An 18,674-nucleotide genomic window follows, 5' to 3' on the forward strand; every position below is an offset into this window, starting at 1 on the left:
CAATATTCTTAGCATAGAGGGTGGAATGTAGTGAATGCTTAGGAGAGGCTGACTACTATTATCTCATTCAATTTCAGAAACATTTCTGTTTTACAGATGAAGAAAATCAGGCTCTGAATATTTGGGCAGGGAGGCAAACTTCATAAAAAGAGAATGTGGCAAAATCAGGATTCCAAGTGAATCTTCCACACATTAAATTTCATCCATTTTTTTTTCTGCTATTGCTACATGACTTGTCATTGAAGGTAAAAGGATTTTTCTCTTAGAGAATGCCCCATTACTCATTCATATTTTATCTTGGCAGATGCAAACACAATTCTATCACAGGTAGAGGGTACTTAAGATCTGCTTCCAAGTGATACATAAATCCATTGTGAGAATTTTGGCATTCATTCATTCATTCATTCATTCATTCAACAAATATTTAAAAAGCATCCTGGGTGTCTGAAAGTATTCTAGGCACTGGGGATACTAAAATAAAAAATTCACTTTAAAATAAATTTATGGAGTAAGCTGGAATATCTCTCTCTACTCAAAATTTTTGACTCAGAATAACATTTCTATTACTGGTTATATTGACTATACTCATTTTAAAAAAGATTTGTATTTATTTATTTGAGAGAGAGAGAGAGAGCACACAGGTGTTGGGGGGAGGGGCAGAGGGAGAGGGAGAGGGAGAATCAGACTCCCCACTGAGCAAGGAGCCCAACACAGGGCTGGATCCCAGGACCCTGGGACAGACACTAAACTGGCTAAGTCACCCAGATGTCCTGACTATACTAATTTTTTAGTACAATTCTGTATCAGACTCTACAGGTATTGAGGTACAATGATAAAATGAGGCCCTTGGTTTTATTTATGAAAATATATATAATCATAACAGAAAATTGTAAAATGTGTAAGACATAAAGACAAAATTTCTCACAGTTCCAACCTCCCAGGAAAAACACCTTTAATATGTTTGTGTATTTTCTAAATTAATTACCATTGCACACACATATTTGCAATTTGTAAGTCATTATATATACTGTTTTATGGTTTATTTCAAAGTTTTTTTTTCAAAGTAAATTTTAAAATTCATAGAGCAGAGTGAACAAAGTTGACATATGTGTGCACCTGTGTGTCCTCTAACTAAATCAAAGATTATCTGTAGAACCTCAAAAAGTTCCTCCTGCTCATCTAAGTCAACACTGTCTCCAGAGGTAACCACTATTCTGATATCACTATATATTAATTTTGCCTGTTCTTGAGCTTCATACAAATTGAATTATGCAGGATGTACTCTTTCTTAAATGGTTGGTTCCACACAACATTTTGTTATGTCTTGCTTTTAATTTAGCATAACATCATAAGTAGTTTCCTTCAGGAGCTTTCATTCAAAGGTTTATGAGGTTACTGAGTGTTAACGAGGTGATAGGCACTGACCTAGTGTCTGTCTGTGCAGGAGTATTCACTATATCTGTTACTATTTGATGATAAGTTGATGTCTCCTCAAATAAAATAAGGAGAAATTTTTACAAAAGGTATAAACATTTGGAAAGAAGAGATTAAAATTATTTTTGTTTTGATGGTAAGTTGACTCTTAACATTTTAAAATAATATATGGAATTAATGCAATATTTGGTAAGGTTGATGAAGAAAAGATACTAAACAACAGTTTTTTTTTTCTATTTTAACAATATACATGTGGGAATCAAAATAGAGTCTTTTATTTTTTAAAGTAATTATTGGGCACTAACCAGGCATTTTTCTTCTTATTGGCACATGGGGATAAAATAAGTTAACAAAAGAAACAAAATTCTTCACCTTACTGCATACATATTCTAGAGAGGAAAAATTAAATATAACAATAAAGACAATCAATAAAAAACATTGTATGATATGCTATAACCTGAAACGTATGTCAGAGGTGAAAAAATTAAGCAAGATAAGGATAAATTCAAAATTAAAAGGGGATGTACTTCTAAATAGAAACGTTATAGTCCCAAGTTACTGTAATCAGATCAGTATAACATTATAGGAAAATTTTTTTTAAAAAGTCATAGGAAAAGAGAATCTAGATTTGAACCTAAATATGTATCATATTCTAATACATAATGGAGATGTTATTTTAATTCAGTGGAAAGGGAGGTGTGTTATTTATTAAATGGAGCTGGAACAGCCACTATCCATCTGGAAGTAAAGAAAAGCGAACCACTCTCTCATATTGTGCAGAAAAGGAAATCCTACTTAGAATAGAGATCTCACCTAAAAATAGAAATATAAAAATGATGATAATAAAAAGGATATCAAAACTATCTCATGAAAAACTAGAAAGTGCATGTATCTTTTATTCATTAAATACATATTTATTGAACTTTATGCTAGGTGAATGAGGCATATAAATAAACAAAACCTTGAACTCCATGTTTAATGACTAGAAGACAATAAATAGCAAGCAAAATAAATAATTATGCTCTATTCTGTCAGGAAGTAACAAAAGCTATGGAAGAAAGGAATAAAAAAAAGCAAAACAGTGAAAGAGAGATTATGAATGCTTTGCCCAGAGTGAATGAGTGGAGAGTAGGTCAAATTATAATACTAAGTAATTCCATAAAGTGAACTCATTGGACATGTCGCATTTGAGAAAAGACTTGAAGAAGGTGAACTGGTTACTTGGAGATTCCTTAGGCAACAGAATTCTAAGCAGAGTCAAATCTGATACAAAGAATCTAATGTAAGAGCATGCCTAAGGTATTTAAGAAAAAGCAAGGTAGGCAATGTGTCTACAAGAAATTGCAGAGGAATTAACAGAATATTGAATCAGGTCATACATAGCTTTGTAGGCTCTTTTAAGAATTTGGTGTACAACCACTGTATCTGGAAAACCAGAAGTTCTATTAGACAACAGAAAAATTAGAAATCTTATTGAGTTACATACAACAACAACAAAAAGGAAATAGATAAACAATATATTCGAGGGAAAAATATTTGTAATAGCTAAGATATACTATATCTAGTATATCTATACACTATATACTAAAAAGGAAAATGCATTCAGTGTATTGAAAATAATTCAGAGAAGCAAAAAGGTAGAACAGTTCAAAAGGCATGGAATTTTTTTTTTTTAAAGATTTTTTTTATTTATTTATTTGACAGACAGAGACCACAAGTAGACAGAGAGGCAGGCAGAGAGAGAGAGGGAAGCAGGCTCCCTGCTGAGCAGAGAGCCCGATGCGGGACTCGATCCCAGGACCCTGAGATCATGACCTGAGCCGAAGGCAGCGGCTTAACCCGCTGAGCCACCCAGGCGCCCCAGGCATGGAAATTTTTAAAACTTTATTTTTCATTGTTTTAAAAGATTTTATTTATTTATTTGAGAGAGAAAGAGAGAGAGCATGAGTGGAGGGGTTAAGGGAGGGACAGAGGGAGAGGGAGAAGTAGACTCTCCACTGAACAGGGAGCCTGACATGTGGGGATGGATCCCGGGACCCTGAGATCATGACCTGAGCCAAAGGCAGATACTTAACCTACAGAGTCACTCAGGTGCTCCAGACATGGAAAGTTCATTTACCTTTCTAGAAAAGTCCATGGAAATTAAAATAACAGTAACATATGAACATATGTCTATAAGATGGGAATAAATTAATAAGAAAAAACATAAATCAGACCATTTTTGAAGCAGTTTGTTAACACCTAGTAACTTAATGACAGTTATTTAAAGTATAATTTTAAGTTATTGTTCTTATACCGTTTAAAGTCTTTTTATCAGAATTAATTCAAACACTGATTAGAAAGTTTTGACCAGGGGCGCCTGGGTGGCTCAGTGGGTTAAGCCTCTGCCTTCGGCTCAGGTCATGATCCCAGGGTCCTGGGATCGAGCCCCACATCGGTCTCTCTGCTCAGCAGGGAGCCTGCTTCCCCCTCTCTCTCTCCCTGCTGCTCTGCCTACTTGTGATCTCTGTCTGTCAAATAAATAAATAAAATCTTTAAAAAAAAAAAAAAGAAAGTTTTGACCATACAGACTGATAGGGTGTGTGTGTGTGTGTGTGCGTGCACACGTGCACGTGCAAACACGTGTGTGTGCACAGAGTATACTCTTATACATATATTCACATAGGTGTTTCTGGATGGCTCAAGATTGGGAACAAGATGCCTAGTGGTGGGTGGGTGGGTGGCACCATTCTTTAATCATAAACTTGTCTTTTTTTTTTTTTCTATATAGTGATATGTATAAGCATTTATAGGTGTATATATTTTTCCAAATTAATATTTATTGTGCAGAAATTTTCAAGTTTACAAGAACAGCCTTAATACCCTTTCTTTTATTCCAATAGCCTTATTGCATAGTTGTGGAAACTGAGGCTCCCCCAAAACACCCAACTTCACATAGTTTGTGAATAACAATGCCAAACACAGCTCTTTTTCACTTTCTCTCTCTCTCTTTTTCTCTCTCTCTCTTTCTAACCTTGCCAATGTTCTCTTTGGAATAAGAGCCCGAGAATGTTGAATTAAATGTACCCACATAATATAAAGCTCACTTGTCTTCTCTGAGTTCTCTCCACATTTTTTCCACTTTGTTTCAGCATCTTCCAACCTTTTAAAAGTTTTTGTGTGAAATGAAGTACCATGCAAAAGTTCTTTGTACTGGGGACACATTTGTTCTTTGATTATTGTGTTATATTTCCCATTACAGGGACATCAGAGAGAAACATCTGGCCAACAAATTGCCATGGAGTGGAGATGGAGAGTTACTGGGACGCGCATACCGCTCTATGGACAAGCAACAAAGGATTCTGAAGGCACTGATGCCAACACATTCACATTAGAAGAGAGAAAAGAAAGAGCATTTTGTCCCAAGATTTAAAAAAAAAAAAAAAAGACATATATAAATGTCAACAAAAGTCCACAGCTGCTTTAAATTTTATCCCAAGTGGGAAAAAAATAAAAGTGAAGTCTTTCAACTTTGTTGAGCACTTTCTTTTGGCAATAAAGATTTTACTTATTTACAACTATATCTTTAATCACCCTGACCTAGATAGTCTACATTTATATAGATAAAACAGCTAAGACCAAGAAAAGAAAAATAATCTGCCCAAGCTCACAGAGTCAGTTATCAGCTTTGCTAGAACCAGACTTATATTTTCTGACACCATCGTACTCCCACTCCCGTCCTCACAGAACAACCTGGATGAGGTAGTGAATGATTACAGAAAACAGAATCCATAGTTAAGGGAACACAAAAATGAAAAAAAAAAAAGTATTGTCAAAACCATATACCTACTCTAACCACATAGAATACATCTTCAGCAACACTGATATCAACTTTATATTTATTGGACACAGGGGAATTAGTTTCTTGAAGGTGGGAGACAGTTCATTCATCTCCTATCATCACCATCGTTGTATCTCTTTGTCAGTACAACATTTTTCTTCACTTTCCAGTACTTTGAATTCATGGGGTATATCTTTGATTTTTGGTCCTTGGGCAACCTCAATAATGATCACAAAGCAGGTGTGGATAAAAGTTTTGAATATGCATAGGTGACACTTCTACTTGTGGACATGGGACCATAGAAAGTTGTTCATGTCTCCTAAACCCTTCATCACAGTAATCTCTAGTTATTCTCTCTCTCTCATCTCTCTCTCCCTGAACCCCACCCCTTTGTGAGTATGCAGATGGACACTTTCCCAGTACTGTCACTCAGAATCTTTCAATATGTATGACACTTTATGTTTTAGTGTGGTATCAGAACTAATTTGTCTACCTCTGTCAACTGATCATCTTTTATTAGAAATACAATTTTGGGGAGTTTCCTGTAGGCTACTGAATGTTCTAGGTGTTAGGGATAAAATGTGCAGAAACCACTTTTGTACTCATGCAGAAGACTCACAGATGTACAAGGAGCTAGGGAGCACTAAGAACCCTGTTTAGAAGTGACACCTGGGCAGGTAAGTATAGGGAAAGGCAGTGGAGTTTTGGAGGAGGCTTTTTCAGATTGATGGATCTGCATGTATGAAGAGCAAATGGTACATGAAAATGTCTGAGAGAAAATACATGTTCATCATTGTGGACTGTGTATGTTTATTTGGAATAATCGGAAGGAAGATAAATTCTGAGAGATGGGAAAGAAAAGTGATAAAATCTGGGAGTAAGCAGTACTAAGTCATACATGGCTTTGTAAACTGAGCTTAATAGCTTATATTTTATCAAACCCTTTTATCAAACCCTTAAGACCCTGGTTTTAAGTAAGGGGAATGTTATATTCATATTGCTTTTAGGAAAGACTACTCAGCTGTGTGAAATAATGGTGAGATGAGCACCAATGAAAGGGGAGAATGTGTTCCATCATCTGAAATGTTAACATGATTGGAAACTGGGAGGGCCTGCATGTATTGGGTCTCTGTCACGTGGTACAATGGGACAGGTAGGATTTGAGATGAAAGTCAACAAAGAGCCTGGCACAAAGTATACATACAAACTGTATTCTGTATGTCTTTTATATGTGTGTGGGAAGGCAGGGTAAGAGGTGGTCTAACTACAGTCAGATCTTCAAGAAGCACTGAGTCTTTCAAGAATTATACCCCAGCTTTTCCAGTATCCTTAAAAAAAATGTTTTTAGTTCCGTTTTGTATATGACTGTCTCTAGGTGTTCCTTATCATGAGACAGGAAAAAAAAAAAACCAAAAAAACAAAGGGGGAATGTGATGGCTGGCTCCTCATCCAGTCTTTGAGTGTGACACTGTCTGTTCAAATACACCCTCTTCATGTGTGCATGGAGGATATCAAGGGAGACATTTTTATTATCCTCATCTTTATATGTTCTTGGTGTCTGTGTCTCCTTGAGAGCCTATGGTGGAGTAGTAAGGTGATAAGAGGGCCGTATGGACCATATACTTACTATTTACCATTCATTACCTCCTACTCTATTTGATGGGAAGGAGGCATATAATGCCTTTTTTAAAGCAGAGGTTAATTTTATGTGTCAACTTAACTGGGCCATGGAATTCCCGGATACCTACGTAAACATTTTTTTCTTGTGTGTGTTTGTGAGCTACTTCTAGAAAAGATCTGAGTTGGTAGACTGAGTAAAGGGCTGAACAGAACAAAAAGGTAGAAGAAGGTTGAACCCGCCCTATACCTGAATGTTTGAGCTGAACACAGGTTTTCTCCAGCCCTCCAACTGGGTCTTTAACCATCTGTGCTCCTGGCTCTCAATTTTTCAGGCTTGGACTAGAATCTATACCACTGGGGCTCTAGCTTACAGGCTTTCCTGGGTCACCAGTTTGCAGACCACATAATCACATGAGCCAATACCTTTAAATCAGTCTCCTAGATAGATAGATAGGTAGATCAATAGGAATATAGATAGAGATTTGTTCTGCTTCCCTGGAGAACTGTGATGTATACAGATGGTAAACGAAGAAAATTATGTTAAAAGGTCATTATGGAAGAAGAGAATGTGTTAGAGTGAAACATCTTTCATTGCTATAGTTCCAACTGCTTTGGAGTCAGGGGAAATTTCTACAGGGATGGCAGCTTGACAGCAAATGGCTGAGTTTCTAAAAGACTGCATGATCACTTTTCTAAATAAACTGTGAGGTGTCTCTTCATTGAGATAAAATGCAAGGATCCCGTTTAAAGGAATGCTATAACCCCAATCCGCCTGACAAACAAGTCAGTCTTAAATGTCAAACAAAAACATCACATTTCTATGAAACTTCCCCAATCCCTCAGGCAGAGAATGTTCATGACTTCCTCTGTGCTCTCAAAAAACCATGTACACTGTATATTATATAAGTTTGTATTTTACTGTACAGTTTAATTTTGCATTTGTGTGTAAATTGGCATCACAAATATATTAAGATTAGGTTGTTTTTATCATGCCTTACATCTATGTATTCAGAACCTTCACACACACAAAAAAGGTGGTCAACAAAAAAATTGTCTTTTAAATGAATGAATCAATCAACATAGATTTTCAGAAATATCTCCTAAGAATATTTTTTAAAAGATTTATTCATCCATTTTGGGGGGTGGCATGAGGGACAAAGTGAGAGGTAGCGGGGAAGCAGGTTCCCCACTGAGGGTGGAGCCTGAGGTGCAGGGCTCCATCTCAGGACCCTGAGATCATAACCCTCGCCAAAATCAAAAGTTGGACACTCAACTGACTGAGCCACCCAGGCACCCCCTAAAAATATTTGTTAATATTTGGGGAGGAAATAATTATAGACTGATAAGAAATAGCAAAAATAGTACTAAGAAATATTCCTTGTACTCATCCTCACTCAGCTTCCCCTAGTGATAACATCTTATGTAATATCTTGCATATTATACATTATCAAAAGGAAACAGGTATTGCTACAATGCAGTTACCTAGATCTTACTTGGATTTCATTTACTTTTGCATGCCCTGATTTTTTTCTATTTCTTTTTTGTAAGTTTGTGTGTACAGTTCTATGAGGTTTTATCACCTGAACAGATTTGTATAATAGAGATAAAGAACTGCGTGCCTTTCTGTATTTTCATTGTTAGTGTATAAGAAAGCCACTGATTTCTGTACATTGACTTTGTATCCTACCACGTTACTGAATTGCTGTATGAGTTCTAGTAGTTTGGGGGTGGAGTCTTTGGGTTTTCCATATAAAGTATCATGTCATCTGCGAAGAGAGAGAGTTTGACTTCTTCACTGCCAATTTGGATACCTTTTATTTCTCTTTGTCGTCTGATTGCTGTTGCTAGGACTTTTAATACTATGTTGAACAACAGTAGTGAGAGTGGGCATCCTTGTCATGTTCCTGATCTCAATAGGAAAAGCTGTGAGCTCTTTCCCATTGAGGATGATATTTGCTGTGGGTCTTTCAGAGATAGATTTTATGAAGTTCAGGAATGTTCCCTCTATCTGTATACTTTGAAGCGTTTTAATCAGGAACGGATGCTGGATTTTGTCAAATGCTTTTTCTGCATCAACTGAGAGGACCATGTGGTTCTTCTCTCTTCTCTTATTGATTTGTTCTATTACACTGATTGATTTGCGAATGTTGAACCATCCTTGTAACCCAGGGATGAATCCCACCTGGTCACGGTGGATAATCTTTTTAATGTGCTGTTGGATCCTGTTTGCTAGGATCTTGTTGAGAATCTTAGCATCCATATTCATCAGTGATATTGGTCTGAAATTCTCCTTTTTGGTGTGGTCTTTGCCTGGTTTGGGGATCAGGGTAATGCTGGCTTCATAAAAAGAGTCTGTAAGTTTTCCTTCTGCTTCCATTTTTTGAAACAGCTTCAGGAGAATAGGTGTTATTTCTTCATTGAAAGTTTGGTAGAATTCCCCAGGGAATCCATCAGGTCCTGGGCTCTTGTTTTTTGGGAGGTTTTTGATCACTGCTTCAATCTTGTGACTAGCTATCAGGGAGATTCAAATTAAAACCACATTGAGATACCACCTTACACCAGTTAGAATGGCCAAAATTAGCAAGACAGGAAACAACGTGTGTTGGAGAGGATGTGGAGAAAGGTGAACCCTCTTACACTGCTGGTGGGAATGCAAGTTGGTGCAGCCACTTTGGAGAACAGTGTGGAGATTCCTTAAGAAATTAAAAATAGAGCTTCCCTACGACCCTGCCATTGCACTACTGGGTATTTACTCCAAAGATACAGATGTAGTGAAAAGAAGGGCCATCTGTACCCCAATGTTTATGGTAGCAATGGCCACGGTCGCCAAACCGTGGAAAGAACCAAGATGCCCTTCAATGGACGAATGGATAAGGAAGATGTGGTCCATATACACTATGGAGTATTATGCCTCCAGCAGAAAGGATGAATACCCAACTTTTGTAGCAACATGGACGGGACTAGAAGAGATTATGCTGAGTGAAAGAAGTCAAGCAGAGAGAGTCAACTATCATATGGTTTCACTTATTTGTGGAGCACAATAAATAACACAGAGGACATGGGGAGATAGATAGGAGAAGGGAGTTGAGGGAAATTGGAGGGGGAGATGAACCATGAGAGACTATGGACTCTGAAAAACAACCTGAGGGTTTTGAAGGGGTGAGGGGTGGGAGGTGGGGGGAGCCAGGTGGTGGATATTATGGAGGGTACGCATTGCATGGAGCACTGGGTGTGGTGCAAAAACAATGAATTCTGTTACACTGAAAAGAAATTAAAAAAAAAATCAAAAAAATAACTGCGCGCCACCACAGAGGAACTCCCTTGTGTTCATCTGTTCTGGACACTCTTTCCCTCTATTCCCTAAAGCCTGATAACCACTGATGTGGTCTCCATCTCTATAATTTTGTTACTTTGACAATGTTATATGAATGGAATCATATGCCATGTAACCTTTTAAGACTGTGATTTCTTCACTCAGTATTATGGCCTTGAAATCCAGACAATTTACTGCATTTATCTGTAGTGTGTTCTTTCCTATTGCTGAGTAGTATTCCATGGTATGGATGTACCACAGTATGTTTAGCCAGACTCCTAAGAGTTTTATTTGATTTTTCCATTTTTTTCCCCTGAGTACCATCTAATGTTTATACTTCTCACAGAAAATATAGTTAAAAACCTCTACCTAAAAAATAAAACAAAAACAAACAAACAAAAAAACCTTCTTCCTCAGGACCCTTTGTGTGCTTCCAAGTAAGTTCTTTAAAAAAAAAATTTTTTTTCAGTTCAATTAACCACCATATAGAACATCATTAGTTTCAGATGTAGAGTTATGTAATTCATCAGTTGTATATAACACCCAATGCTCTTCACACCACCTGGCCTCCTTAATGCCCATCACCTAGATACCCTGTCCCCATCTACCTCCCCTCCAGCAACCCTCAGTTTCTCTCCCATAGTTAGAGTCTCTCATGGTTTGTCTCCCTCTCTGATTTCTTCCAATTTGATTTTTCCCTCCTTTCCCCTATGATCCTCTTCACTAAACAAGTTCTTTATAAGCCATGCCTCTTAATCCAAAGTCCCTGCTGTGCCAGAGAGGAATGACTAGATATCTACCTTGGCTTTCCAGAATTCTCTAACTCAGTACTAGTGATAGCTAATTCCCTGTAGTAAAGACATAATGTTTATAGAATGCTGACAAGAGTTTGGAACTGTACCGATTCACAGTAAGTAATTTTGGGAAGTGTTCCTAATTCACTCTACTCCTCTTGTCCCGTTAATCTTTTACTCCAAGTTTTTGTTTTTTTTTTTTTTTTTTGGCAACACACTTTTATATGTTATCATAAAGAATTTCTTTTTTCTAAACTGTGAATAACTCAGTGAGTCTGAGAGTTTGTTCTTTGGGTGGAAAAGTTTTTAAAGGATTATCAGTGATATTTGATGTAGCTGCTGCAAGAACTAAACTTAACAAATCAATATACACTTACAGTCTACCCAGTGACTTGGGTGGGGAGGAGACGGTGGTGATAGAAGTGGGAAAGCCTTCCACAGCATTTTCTACTCTAAATGGTGGGTTTGGCATTTTTTCAGTACAATAATGATTCAAACACACAAAAGGAATCCCCACAATGCTAAATAAGGAGCAGTTTGTGTTTTCCTTCACACTTTCTTTTTTTTTCCCCCTCTCATCCTGAGATTAGGGCAAAGAATGGGAAAAAAAAAAAAAAAAGTAATGAAAGCCTAACTCAGTGAAAGACAAGAGCTTTCTTTCTCTATTAGGAGTACAAAGAGGGAGACATCCCAAGGACTATCGTGTATATTCTGGAAGGAATGCCTGCCCCCAGAAATAGCAAGCTTAACCTTCTTCAAGTCTCATTTTTCTGAATTATCAAGGCTCAATCTTGCTCTTTTGTTAGTGGATACGTCTCCCACAGAACTCAAATACCTCTTTCCACTGACCCTGGAACTGAGGGTGGAGGTAGCAGGGAGGTGGGTAAGGATAGAACCAGTGTATTTTATGTTTCTTATAATCAGTTTCTTTCAGGTGCTTTCCGGGGACTGCCTGATCCCTTCACAATGCTTCTGCTCCTGATCAAGGGAAAGAAATGTGATCTCACAGTCTCCTTGTAGCTCTCCTTCACAAAAATGATTCTCTTGTACTGAAACCAAAACGAATTCTAGGGCATGGCTGAAAAGTAAGCATTCTTGGCCTGTTTTCAATTTCTCTGATCCCGAGCCATGACTGGAAATTGTTAAGCAGTCTTTCTCATGGCTTCTTTCTGTTTTTACTATTTTGGTTTCCTTTATATGAATCATTTTTCACTGTAGTGAAAAAAAAGCAAAGGAGGAAAAGGCAACACAGTGCCATAGAATATAATGTTTGGTCTCTGCCGAGTTCCTTTAACTCAAACCATTAGTTGGGGCATTTCTAGGCTGGTTTTCTGACTGGAAAGGGATTTAAAAATTAGAGAAACTAAAAATAGTCCTCCTGCTGAAGGTCAGAATTCAACTAGAAGTATTCACTGCCTCTAAGAATGTTAGGGGGATTTCCAGAGGATCTTGCCCCAAAACCTCTCACTTGGGATCTCTAATTTTTACATGTAAGTTCAAGATTAAAACAGATATTTTCTATTTTCTTAATACTTCTGGAATGCTTTCTATTCCCAAATTGGATAGAATAGGAACAAAATCATGGCATTTCCCAACTCTTGGTGCATGCTGTGAGTAGAAATCTGACTTTGTAGAAAGAATTAAATTTTGAAGACAGATAGGCCTGGTTGTATTTTCTCATTTTGTTATGCATGAGAAACTGATTTTTGGAGATGCCCATCACCATTGTGATATGGAACAGTGTAATTCTACCTTCCTTATAATGCTACTTGTGGCATTATAATGTGCACAGAATATCCAAACCACTGTTTTGCACATGGGGTTCAATAAAATGTAATTTCTGAGGAAAAAAAACAAAAAAACTTAGATCAATTACAGGCCTTAAAAATAGTTGACTCAGGCTCCCTGCATTTATAAACAAGAAATCAAACCTAGAGACGTGAATTTACTAACACAGAAAGCTAGTATTAGAGATCTTCTGAGTCCCTGGCTGATATATGTAGAGTAGTTTTGACTTACATTTACAACTTCTGTGTACATTTTTAAATATTTATAGTACATAGATGCTCAGTACTTAACAATAAATAGTCCCAGAGTAAATCTGACATATATCCAGTAATATAAAACCATAAACACAGGTGAAGGATGATGATTACTCAAATAAAAATAGAAATAAAACAGATTCTGCCAGATCCAAACCAAAGACTGAATTCAATATGAAGATAAAACATGAGTTCACTTATTTTTATCATTTTCAGCCTACATCTGACTCTGTTACCCAATAAATGTTATGCTGGGACTGTTATGTAACATCCCCAATTCAGCTGTTGTTCCAGCAGATGACATTAAAACTCCTTCAGCTGCCCTTAAGATAATGTAACAAATGGGTTTTACTTCCTCAGAATTTCTGGCAATGACTGAAAACTTATTCAACATATGTCTAGAAAGACAAGCTGTGGAAAAGGACAGAAACATAATTATTCAACTTATTAAGTGTATTCCTAAACTTACCTCAGAATAAGAGGGCTGACAGCTCCTACTGGATGAGGGAGACTTATAGCCCATTGCCTGGGACCTCAATGGTGAGAGAGAGCAAGGACAAAGATGGGTATAAAAATGCACAGAGGTTGAAGGATGTACATTCATGTCTAGTATTAAAGATATGATGTAACTTTTGGAAATACATCAACGACATGATATATAAACAGCCTCTTGTATCTCCTCTACATTGTATTACTGAAACAAAATAGAACTTTCAGTTCATAAAGTTCGACAACACTTAAGTCATCTGCTGTTCAGATGATTCTTTTTTACCTTCTTAACAAATTTTTAAATGAACAGTACAATATTGTTAACTATACACACATTGTTGCATGGCAGATCTCTAGAACATTTTGTCTTGCATGATAAGAAGCTATACTGATCAAACAGCAACTCCCCTTTGCCCCCTCCCCAGACCCCTGGCAACTACCATTCTACTTTGTGCTTCTAAGAATTTGACTACTTTATATACTTAATGTAAGTAGAATCATGCAGTGTCCAACATAATTGAGAACAGGATCTTAGAGAGATGTTTGTACTCCTGTGTTCATGGAAGCATTATTACACACAAGAGACTTTAAAAAAAAAACAAAAACTAAGTGTCCATCAGTGGATTAGTGAATAAAGAAAACATGGTATATATACACAATGGAATTTTATTTAGCCTTAAAAAAGAAAGAAATTCTGTCATATATTACAACAAGGATGAATCCTGAAGAAATTATGCTATGTAAAAAAACCCAGTCTTGGAGGGCAAAACCTGCAAGAGATCCTTTAAGGCTATATTTTGTAGAGGCATAATCTGCTTTTCTTTTTGAAATTAAGGTTTTTACACTTAAAAATGTATTTTATTTATTTATTTGGGAGAGAGAAAGTGTGCATATTGAGGGGAGGGGCAGAAGGGAGGGAGAAGCAGAAGCAGACTCCCTGCTGAGCCCCAGGCATTGAGCCCCAGGTGGGGCTTGATCCCAGGATTCCCGGATCATGACCTGAGCCAAAGGCAGATGCTTAACCCACTGAGCAACCCAGGTGCCCCAGAAATTAAGGTTTATTTTAAAGATAAACTATACTGTTATACTCATTTGTACAATCAAAACTAAAGACTTCATGCTATTGATTAACTAGGGTTTTATTCAGAGTAATTATCAAAACATTTCTCATAAAGTGTTTGAGACTAACTCCTTATAGATAATATAAAAATGACCAGGAAGAAACAGATTAATATTATATTAGTGTTATATAATCTAAAAAAGAGGACTTTTAACTCTTTGGGTATCAGTTTTCTTAGTGGGGCAGGGGGTGAGGGTAGGGAAGGTGAAGCTTTTGAAACTATAAAGGGATCCTGATAGTTCTAAGTTTACGGAAGTCAACATGGTATGGAGTTAAAATATTTTCCCAAGGATCTGGAGTCAGAAAGCCCGAGTTTGAATTTGATTATACCACTAAATAACTTTGTGGTCTGGTTTTATAGTCTTGGCTCCTTCACCCATAAAATGATGCTGACGCCGGCTGCTTTCCAGTTTGTGTGTGTAAACACGTGCCACTGTTTAATATACGGATATATTTTTCACTTCCTAAACATATGAGTATTTCGGGGCGCCTGGGTGGCTCAGTGGGTTAAGCCGCTGCCTTCGGCTCGGGTCATGATCTTGGAGTCCTGGGATCGAGCCCAGCATTGGGCTCTCTGCTCTCTCGGGGAGCCTGCTTCCTCCTCTCTCTCTGCCTGCCTCTCTGCCTGCTTGTGATCTCTCTGTCAAATTAAAAAAAAAAAAAAAAAATTAAAAAACATATGAGTATTCCCTAATGATTCTATAATTAGTATTAGTCAATAGGATATATTTCATCCTAAGGGCCTACTTGATGTCTTTTAATGTGCTCTCTATCAGGATCATGAGGACACAGGATTCTTTCCATCATGGATTTAAGTGAATCTAAAGTTGTTTGGGAGGATCCCAGAATCTGAGAATTGAGGGGCAGGACCTGGAATCTGAGATCTAAAAATGATGGGACACCTAGGAAGGCTAAACCAAAGACAAGTCATGATCCAAGACTCAAATCTCATCTCATGATGAGATTAAGAAACACTGTAAATTTCTGGGACAGAAAATATTTCTTAATATCCATTTATTTAAAAAAATATTTTCCCAGGGATGCCTGGGTGGCTCAGTCAGTTAAGCGTCTGCCTTTTACTCAGGTCATGATCCTAGGGTCCTGGGATCAAGTCCTGCATCAGGATCCCTGCTCAGTGAGGAGCCTGGTTTTTCCTCTGCCTGCAGCTCCTATGCGTGCTTGCTCGCTCTCTCTCTCTCTCTCTCTCTCATTTTGCCTCTGACAATAAAATCCTAAAAAAAAAAAAAAAAAAAAAAAAAAGTTTCCTAGACAGATACTCAAGGACAATATTGATTTGTTTTTCCCAATAGACCTTCTGTATCTCATGAAACTATTCTAAGTATTTGTGGATGCCTTGCTGGCACTGTTGTAGATGGAAAAGCTGGGCTGAAAGATGTAAAAACCCGTCTTTTAGGAGACTTGTTGGACCATATGGTGCTTGATAGAAAATAGAGAGCTTGCACTTGGCTGGCAATAGAGAGGCCTCAACCATGCCTCAAATACTTGGGATAGGTAAAGTCTAGTGTACTCTATGAGACAAGCAAGAATTCCTCTCCGTATATTTATTTGTGTTGACTGAGAAGTGGGCTTGGGCCCTATCATAGATCCTTTCAGTGAAAAAGGGAAAGAAAGAGGGTGGGAGAAGTGCTTTGGATGGACTGGGAAAAAAAAAAAAAAAAAAGTCATCCAAACAAAACATTATGATGCTTCTGACATCCATTTACCTAACAGAACTTTATTATATTTCCTTTTTAAAGTCAATTATATATTGACCATCTTTTACCTCTTAGCCGGGACCACCTTCCATTTATTTAAAACCTTTTCATAAATATTACAGAAGGGAGCCAATGCCACCTGAACACTTGAGTTTATTTTGTGTAATAAATGTTGAAGCCCAACAAGCCCAACATGCCTTTTTCTGGCTTTTCCCTTTTTCATTTCATTTTACTAAAAAAAGAAAAAAAAGAGGAATTCTTTTTTTTTGAAATTCTGCCTGATTCTATGTTACTTAGTACTTATTAACTTGTCAGCAGTTCTTATTCTTTAAAAATACTGCATTTTAATTCATTCCTGGAGGCTATGCTACCCAAGAGAAAATATTTGCAGGAACACTATAATATCTGACCCAAAATTTTTATTCTCAATTGCTGCTATTCATATAGTTTTCAGTCAGGACTGATGTCCTCTGGTAGAAACAATCATTATTCATATATTCATTAATCTGGATTGTGTTAACTATTGATGGCTTTAGAAATTTATCTTATGTGAACTCCCTTGTGTTCATTGGAACATTTAATGATAACTGTTGAGTGGTGATGCATTTTAGCACTTCAGAGTAGGTATAAAATGGCATTTATTTAAATAAAACTATCATCAAAATAGCATATTAATTAGAAATATTTTATTACTATGGTACTAATGAGGAAACTAAGATCGGGAAAGTTGAATGACAGCTTACTGAACACTTAGCGGCAATAGGAGTGAGTGCAAAAACAGGAGTGAGTGCACCTGGGCCTCAGATAGCTCTCTCAGTGTTGTGTCATGCCCTAGTGCTTGCTTTTAACAACCATCCTGGGTTCTCAGCTTTCTCTGGGTCTTCATAGCAGTCATTCAAGATTTCAGCCTTTGATTTGCCAGGTACTATGAGAGGTTTCTTCCCATGGCACAGCTAGTCCTTAGTACAACAAAGAATGTTCTAATAAATGTCAAATCACATTATTGTTAGTTCCTAGAGCTCATGAAGTGATTTTGTCTAAATTCATAATGTTTTTATTTGATCCAAAAGCTTTGAGTTATTTCTATATATATACATGACACTGGCTGAGATTGAAATACATGTTAGTTAATGATTTTAACAATGGGTTGGAAAGCACTGCTTAATTTTTTTATGGAATTAAAAAGATGGCAAAAAAAATGTTTGTGCTTACAATTCCGTCGATGATGTTAATCATTTCCTTAAAGTAATGACATAAATCACTAGTGTCTGTCATCCAATAATTATATGCCTGGCTATTTCTGCTCAATTGAAAATAAGTTCCTATCACATAATACTTTTAATGAAAGAAACACACATTCTTCCTCAAGCATTTAAACAAACTCTGGTAATTTGGCATCCACGTCTTTTATGTCATTTACACTGCACCACGCACATTAAAATTAGTCTGGGTAATAATGTGTTAAAATCAACAAATAATGTGCATATTAATCTCAGCTACAAGGTGTATGTAAAACTCAAAACTTTGGGATGAAAACAATATTCTGGAAGTCAATGACAAAGACTGTATCTTAATCATGTTTGTGCCACCAAAGCCCTGAAAATATATATCCTTGTAGATGGAATCATTTGGCAACATATGCTGTTATTTTGCCTCTTCTTTCGGAGCTAACATATTTATATCACGTTGTTGTTTGCAAACAACAAAAGACAACTGGATAACTCAAGAGGAAAGTAAGTTTAATAGAAGGTGCATAAGGAAGTAAGAGAACTAAAGGGGGCCGGTCTGTGGTCACTGCAGATTCCATCACTACTTCTGGCCCTGCTTCTCATCTCAAGTAATGGATGTGGGTGTCCTCACTTCAAAATGAATTCTGAACTGTCTCTACACTTTGTATTTCCAAGTCAAGATTCCAAGTACTGGGCAAAAGCACCCACTTACCATTAAGAGGTAAGGTAAGGTAACCGTGTTGCAGCTAACGAAAAATTGGAGGGGATGGTATTGGACACTTCGGCTTTTCAGATGTGAGCACAGGAATTACAAAGAGACGGCAACTGTTTCCCAGGAAATGACTGAAAAAGGCTGGTTTGATTTCACTGAATAAGCACAATATTTTCATTACTGAAAAGAGTTAATCTGGGTGGCGGTTAGGGAAAGGGAAACAAAAATGTAAGGCTAGAACACTTGTGTTCAAACATATTCTTAGCTACTGATTAAATTTGGGATCAAAATATAACTCTTCAGTAAAAATGAGAATGGTCAAACAGCAGAGCACTTTTCAAGTAGGAGAGGTGTCTGTTGAATTTTAGCAAGTGTGCTAAATGAAT

The sequence above is a fragment of the Lutra lutra genome, chromosome 17, assembly GCF_902655055.1.
Source record: "Lutra lutra chromosome 17, mLutLut1.2, whole genome shotgun sequence".
Taxonomy (NCBI): Eukaryota; Metazoa; Chordata; class Mammalia; order Carnivora; family Mustelidae; genus Lutra; species Lutra lutra.